Here is a 6136-nt window from a genome sequence, read left to right on the forward strand (position 1 = left end):
AAACCTATAGGTCTATATGTGAAACACGACGGGCATGCTGGGTGATGAGGACGAGGAACGCAAGGTTAAAAAGTCATGGAAAACAGCTCTGTAAGCCTTAAAGTAGCAAAACACCATTATAAGCACTTCTCTTGTAATTTGAAGAGCAGCGGCTCCCTTGTAGAGTCGAGAATCTTTTTTCATTATTACCACTGAGTGTGTGTTCCGCAGCTCTGCGTAACAGCTCAGCCTCCGGGGCCTTATATTTAGATTTTATGACCAATATCGAGTTCTGACCCAAGATGTTTTCAACGGGGTGATTAAAGATGTCATGTCCACTGGGCAAGAAGTTATGGCGGCAATTACGAGCAAAGCCCGCATGGTGCAGTGAAGACATAGGTACATACGTTCACTCTGATTCTCAGGTGATGTCAGTTGGCAAAAGTGCCAGTAAATAGGACCAAGTAACAGATTTTACCAGCCATCTTTAAAGTCATCTAAAAAGTTTCAAATGGTTGCATGATTTGCAATAAACCAGTGGTTGTCAAACTTTTTACACCAAGTAGCACCTAAAAAATGACTTAGCCCTTCAAGTACGGCCATCTTTTAATTTGATTAAAATTCTGCAGCGCAATTGTGGTGTTCATCAAAAACGATCCATAAAAAGTATATTGAATATTATTGTATGTAGGGATGTTCAATTCCACCTTTTTCCAGACCAATGCTGATACACTCTTTGCCTTGAGTATCGGTAGCTGATATCGGTTGCCTACATGAGGACTCAACATACCACCCCCACCCCCAATTTGAAAATTCAACCAGATTTTGATTTTAATAAAACTAGCTGTGCTTGTTGATAGTGATCTTAAAATGCTAAATCTAAAAATTTGGGTCAATTGGAGCAGGGATTTGGACGCTATGGCCCGCCGAATTTTTATATTTTCGTCAAAAAGGGGCGTGGCTGCCTCCTTTGAACCCTTATATCTCAGGGACTACTGGGTCAATCTTCATAAAAGAGGTATTGCATATTAACATGTTTTCTAAAACATATAAAAGTTTCAGAGGGGTAATTGTTTTTGTTTTATTTTTTGTTTAGCAGCAAAAGGGAGTTAAAGTAGCCAAATATACCCATTGAATATTCAAAATGCAATGAATATTCAATGAAATTCAACGCTGAAAGATGAATAATCATTTATATTCAACTAAGAGTCAGACTGATTTGCACAATTTAAACGTTGACTGAACCAGAACCGATTTTATGTTGGTGACATTTGAACCCTGGAAGTACGGTAATTTAAATAAATTTACATTATTACCTGCGTTTTGTTAACAAACGAATTTACCAACTTTTTGGCTCACAAACTTTGGAAGAAAACCACTATTTCAGCTTATGAACAGTCTTGGCATGGCTTAAATCGAGGTTCAGCTGTACAACAACCCCTCCTAAAAACAAAAGCATTTGTCTAACAGAATCCCATAACAGACATCGGGCATCCGCTTGTACTCCTCTTGCAAGAATATATTACAGCATAGGCAAGCGCAAACATGGTTTCAATGCAATGTTATGAGAAGAGACATTTAAAGCACACAGCATTAGCCATAAAACCTCAACGTTTGGATTCTAATAGTCATCTCGAGAAAATTAGAACGTGGGCTACATCCGTCTGTAATATATCACAAAAAAGAAAGCAAATTCAATTACGGGTAACATCCTATTATCTCTCGGACATGCTAAGGACAAAAAGTATTCCTTTCCATGCTCGAAGGAGATTGTATGTGACAATCCTCCTCCCCATTGGGATTCCAGTAGCCTACATTCCCCGTTTCAAGGTCGACAGCAGAAGCAAATTAAATTACTTGTCCTGTTTTGTGCTGCTGGCGCCAGGTCAACAGCGACTTGGCTAAAATGATGAGTGCAGGATTCTGAGGGGAGCGGCGTTTTTTCCTGAACCCTCTGGTGTCATATTCGCAGCGATGAAATAAAAAACGGCGTATTAAATTCAGCTTTTGCAATCACTTGGATTGAAAGAAAAAAAAATAATCAATGACTTTTACTTCTGCTATCATGCTATTGAAGCATGTGATTTGTTTGCGCACATAATCCCAGTTGTTTGGAAACTACAGCGTTCCCCCGCTATATCTCGGTTCATGGTCGCGCTCCTGCTACTTAGGAACATTCGCCTAGCCTTACGGACATTTCGACAAAAAACTGAAACATATATATATATATATATATATTAGGGGTGTGAATTGCCTAGTACCTGACTCGTATCACGATACATAGGTCACGATTCGATTCGATTAATCCTGATACGAATCGATAAATCTATTATTGCGATTTTTTTCCCCTCAAATTTAGAAAATACTCATCAGTAAACTTGTACAAGTACACTGTAAGATTTGCATGAAAATGAATTTATTTATCTGAAAATTCAGGCTTATAACTGAGCCACTACATTTAACAATTAGGTTGCAGTCTGTTTCATGTTTGAACAGCACTGAAATAAAAATATTAAGGCTTAATGTTCTATTAATATAACGTTCTTCCATGCTTAATGTGTGAATCCTAACTAAGTAAGACGTTTTGTTGAATATTCCCATAAAAAAATTTATGTTTAAAAATCAATTCGGCCACATATCGAATCGATTCGAGAATTGCGTGCTGTAATATCGCGATATATTGCAGAATCAATTTTTTATAACACCCCTAATATATATATTTCTTTTTTTCTTTATTGCAAATTTATTCTCATGATTCTCCAACTTGTCATATAGTGGCCCTCATGCTCCTTTGCATTTAAAAATGTTAAGGAATGAATCTCAAAATTCGCATTGCAACACTCTTTCACCCCTAAACTGTACTGTATCCATGTGTGTCTATGATATTATTATTGTTATTTTGAAAATATTTTTTATATGACTTCTAGATCAAATTTAAAGTTGCGTACCTAGTTATGCCTCAACATGCCACACTGAGGCCAACTGGAAAGGAAGTCGTGTGGTTAAAGGCAAAAAGAGTACATCCATTGAATGACACAGTTTAACGTTTTGCCATTTCATTATTAATCGTTCCCATTAGACGCAGAAAATATTTGCTTGAGTGTGGTAGTAGCCATTGTTAAAAATTATCGTATCATCTACGCAAATTTCTGTCAGCAAACTATGGCATTTTTTGTTTTAGGTGTCAGATTTACAGTAAACTTCAATTGGGAGTGAGAGTTTTGCCTATGATCTGAAAAACTGCAAACGAGTGAGAGAAGGTAAAAAGTGCTACTTTTTACTTCAAGAAATATGTTTCAGTGATTTTAAATGTGTTTAAAGTCTGTGACGTGGTAAAACTATATATATATATATATATATATATATATATATATATATATATATATATATATATATATATATATATATATATATATAAAAACATTTTTTATGGTCTCTCTAAAACTCTTACGGATGAGCCTGGAACATATCCCCTAGGAAAAAAGTTTTTTTCTGTAATTTGCACGCCACCAGCTGGGCAAACTGAAACAGAGGTACAGTCTTGACAATGCACGTACGCTCAGAATTGCAGAATTATTTTACACAGCAGAGCCTTCTGGCAGGTGTGTGAACATGTTGCATGGCTGCCTCGGCTGAGAAGTTTCTGTACGTGTCTGAGGGCATCGCTTGCTATCAGCAGACAAACGCTATGATGTGGCAATAGGAGAAGCTTAGGAAATGTAAAATCATAGCTCAGGGTTTTTCCTGTGTAAAAAAATCGGAGGCGGCCACCTCCATCTAATTTGCTCACCACTGATATGGCTCAACACAGCGCTCCAGCGGTGTTGATTGAGCTCGGCAGCAACGCATTTTAACTGCAGTTGCGGTGTTGTGCCATTATGGAGGCGCTATATCAACAGCAGTTCACCGGAAAGACCTGCAGCAACACTGAAGAAGGAACAGATTTCTTTTTTTTTCTTCTTCTTTTTTTTTACTTTGATGTACGGAAGAAGAAACAGACCATGACGCAACCGTTGCACACGCCCATTTCCTGGTTGTGAGGCAAAGGTGGCGCACTCCAGCCATTGCCAAAACCATAAAAACACATTATATTATAAACATAATAGTGTTTTACAACAATGCTGAACTATATTTACAATTTAACATGTACTAGCGGATGCATTTTTAATGATTGTAGTTACAAAAAATTGCAACTTTGTATTCATAAAATTTCTCATTTCTAGTCCCTAGTCATAAAATGGCTGCAGGAGGGCGGCCGATAATGTTATAGGTCACCGCCGCTAGTACCCTCCGATACCTTAAAATAAGACTGGTATTGGCACCGATACGATACCTGGTATCGGGAGTCAGCCATTATCGTCGGGATGATACCAAGTCTGCCTCATTTTGAGCAAGGAAAAACCCTGATAGCTCTAATAATAGGGGTGTGCCAAAAAATCGATTCTCATAAGAATCGCGATTCTCATTTAGTACGATTTAGAATCGATTTTAAATGTCCCAAAATCGATTTAATTTTAATTATTTTATACTGTCTTGCCTTTGTCTGTGTGTGCCTTTATTTGGAGCGCTGTTCATGTTGTACCCAATTTGGTCACTTAGGGGCAGTGTGGTTCCACGCAGTCTAATACACTGTTAAGTTGTAGCCACATTAGAGAGTAAAAGGAAAAAGTCACGATCAAGTTAGTAGCGAGTAGTGCGCTAATTAGCATTAGCGCGTCAGACTGGAGTAGATCATTACAATTCCTTGCACATCTATAGAATGAAGCAAAAATCATTGTCAATCAAATCAATTTGAATAAAAAAATCGTTCTTAATCGAAAATCGATTCTGAATCGAATCGCAGACCCAAAAATCAGAATCAAATCGAATCGTGAGACATTCAAAGATTCCCACCGCTATCTAATAACCATAGCAAAAGCACACAGCAACATCATGATAGAATATTATAGGAGCAGACAAACATCAGCCAAATGTGTTTAATTTTTGTATGATTATGCCATTGTATCAATATAGCCCTATGTCTGACTTTTTGGTGGAATGGTGGATGATATTAAACTAAAAAAATATAGGCTTTAGAATGCAATTCCAGCAGCCACAGACATTACCGTAAACAGCAAAGCAACAACTACATATGCAGGTACTATATTTAGAAAGAAAACAAATGGTGAAGGAAAAAAAGCATACTGCTGGGAGGATAAACTGTTGTTTACAGAGAGTTGACACAGTTTGGGTTCAATACTGATGAGAAAGACGCAGACAAGGTAAATGTACATGGAAAGAAAGAGTGTAGGCGACAATGTGACTGTTGGTGACATGCATGAAACCCCTCCCATCTCAAACGTTATCTACAGCCAACGTTTTATGAAAAATTTGATCAACCAAAGCCGTTAAAAGTTTAAATTGTTCATATTATTAGTGACTTTTTACAAACTAGTTTTCGACTTTTCATGTGAAGTACAATGCAGTTAGGTGCAGTTCAGTTTTTCTTTTGATTACATACATTTCAAACATTTCCATTCGATCTGGTAATCCATATTTTTTTAAGAACACCTTAGGTGCAATTTTCAATGAACTTTTTATGTGCAATGCATTTTTCGTAGGGATGCACAATAATACTATTTTCAACCGATACCGATAAACCAATCCTTTAGAAAGTGCCAATGTCGATAATCAATAAAAAGGCCGATAATTGTTTGCAAAATTTACTTGAATAAAAATATACTTTCGAGTACTACTATAAGTCTAACATGTACGACTACAATGAAACATTGTGTAAAGCACCATGAAGCTGAATTTTATTGATATCTCTGCTTCAAAGACAACCGGTAACTCATTTTGAGTTTGCCAAATCAGTCATGTTTTAAAAATGCAACAAAAAACTGAGGGTAACATTTTGGGGAGACACAGTAAAGAAAGCCCATACTGGCTTCTGCCATGTCGCCATGATGCATCTTCTGTGAACATGAGGTTGCACGCTTTATGACGTCACAAATATGCAACACTAAAATGGGCCAGAGGAGGGCTTGAGGAGTTGGGCACAACTTGAGCCACAACCACAACAGATAGACCAACGCGCCATGTCTATTATTATCGGCGGATTTCTTTATTATCTGGTTTATCTGTAATTTGACTTCAAATTGGTTGATAATGGTCGATA

The 6136-nt window shown here is 37.2% G+C and overlaps 1 protein-coding gene across 2 annotated transcripts in view; it reads right to left on the minus strand.

Annotated features, from left to right (window-relative positions):
- mbnl1 (muscleblind-like splicing regulator 1) overlaps positions 1-6136 on the minus strand; it is an 82605-nt gene that overhangs the window by 75749 nt on the left and 720 nt on the right. The gene's annotated exons all lie outside the window — the stretch shown is intronic.

This window comes from Leptonotus elevatus, chromosome 1 (assembly GCF_054856555.1).
Source record: "Leptonotus elevatus isolate MCC_2025b chromosome 1, RoL_Lele_1.0, whole genome shotgun sequence".
NCBI lineage: Eukaryota > Metazoa > Chordata > Actinopteri > Syngnathiformes > Syngnathidae > Leptonotus > Leptonotus elevatus.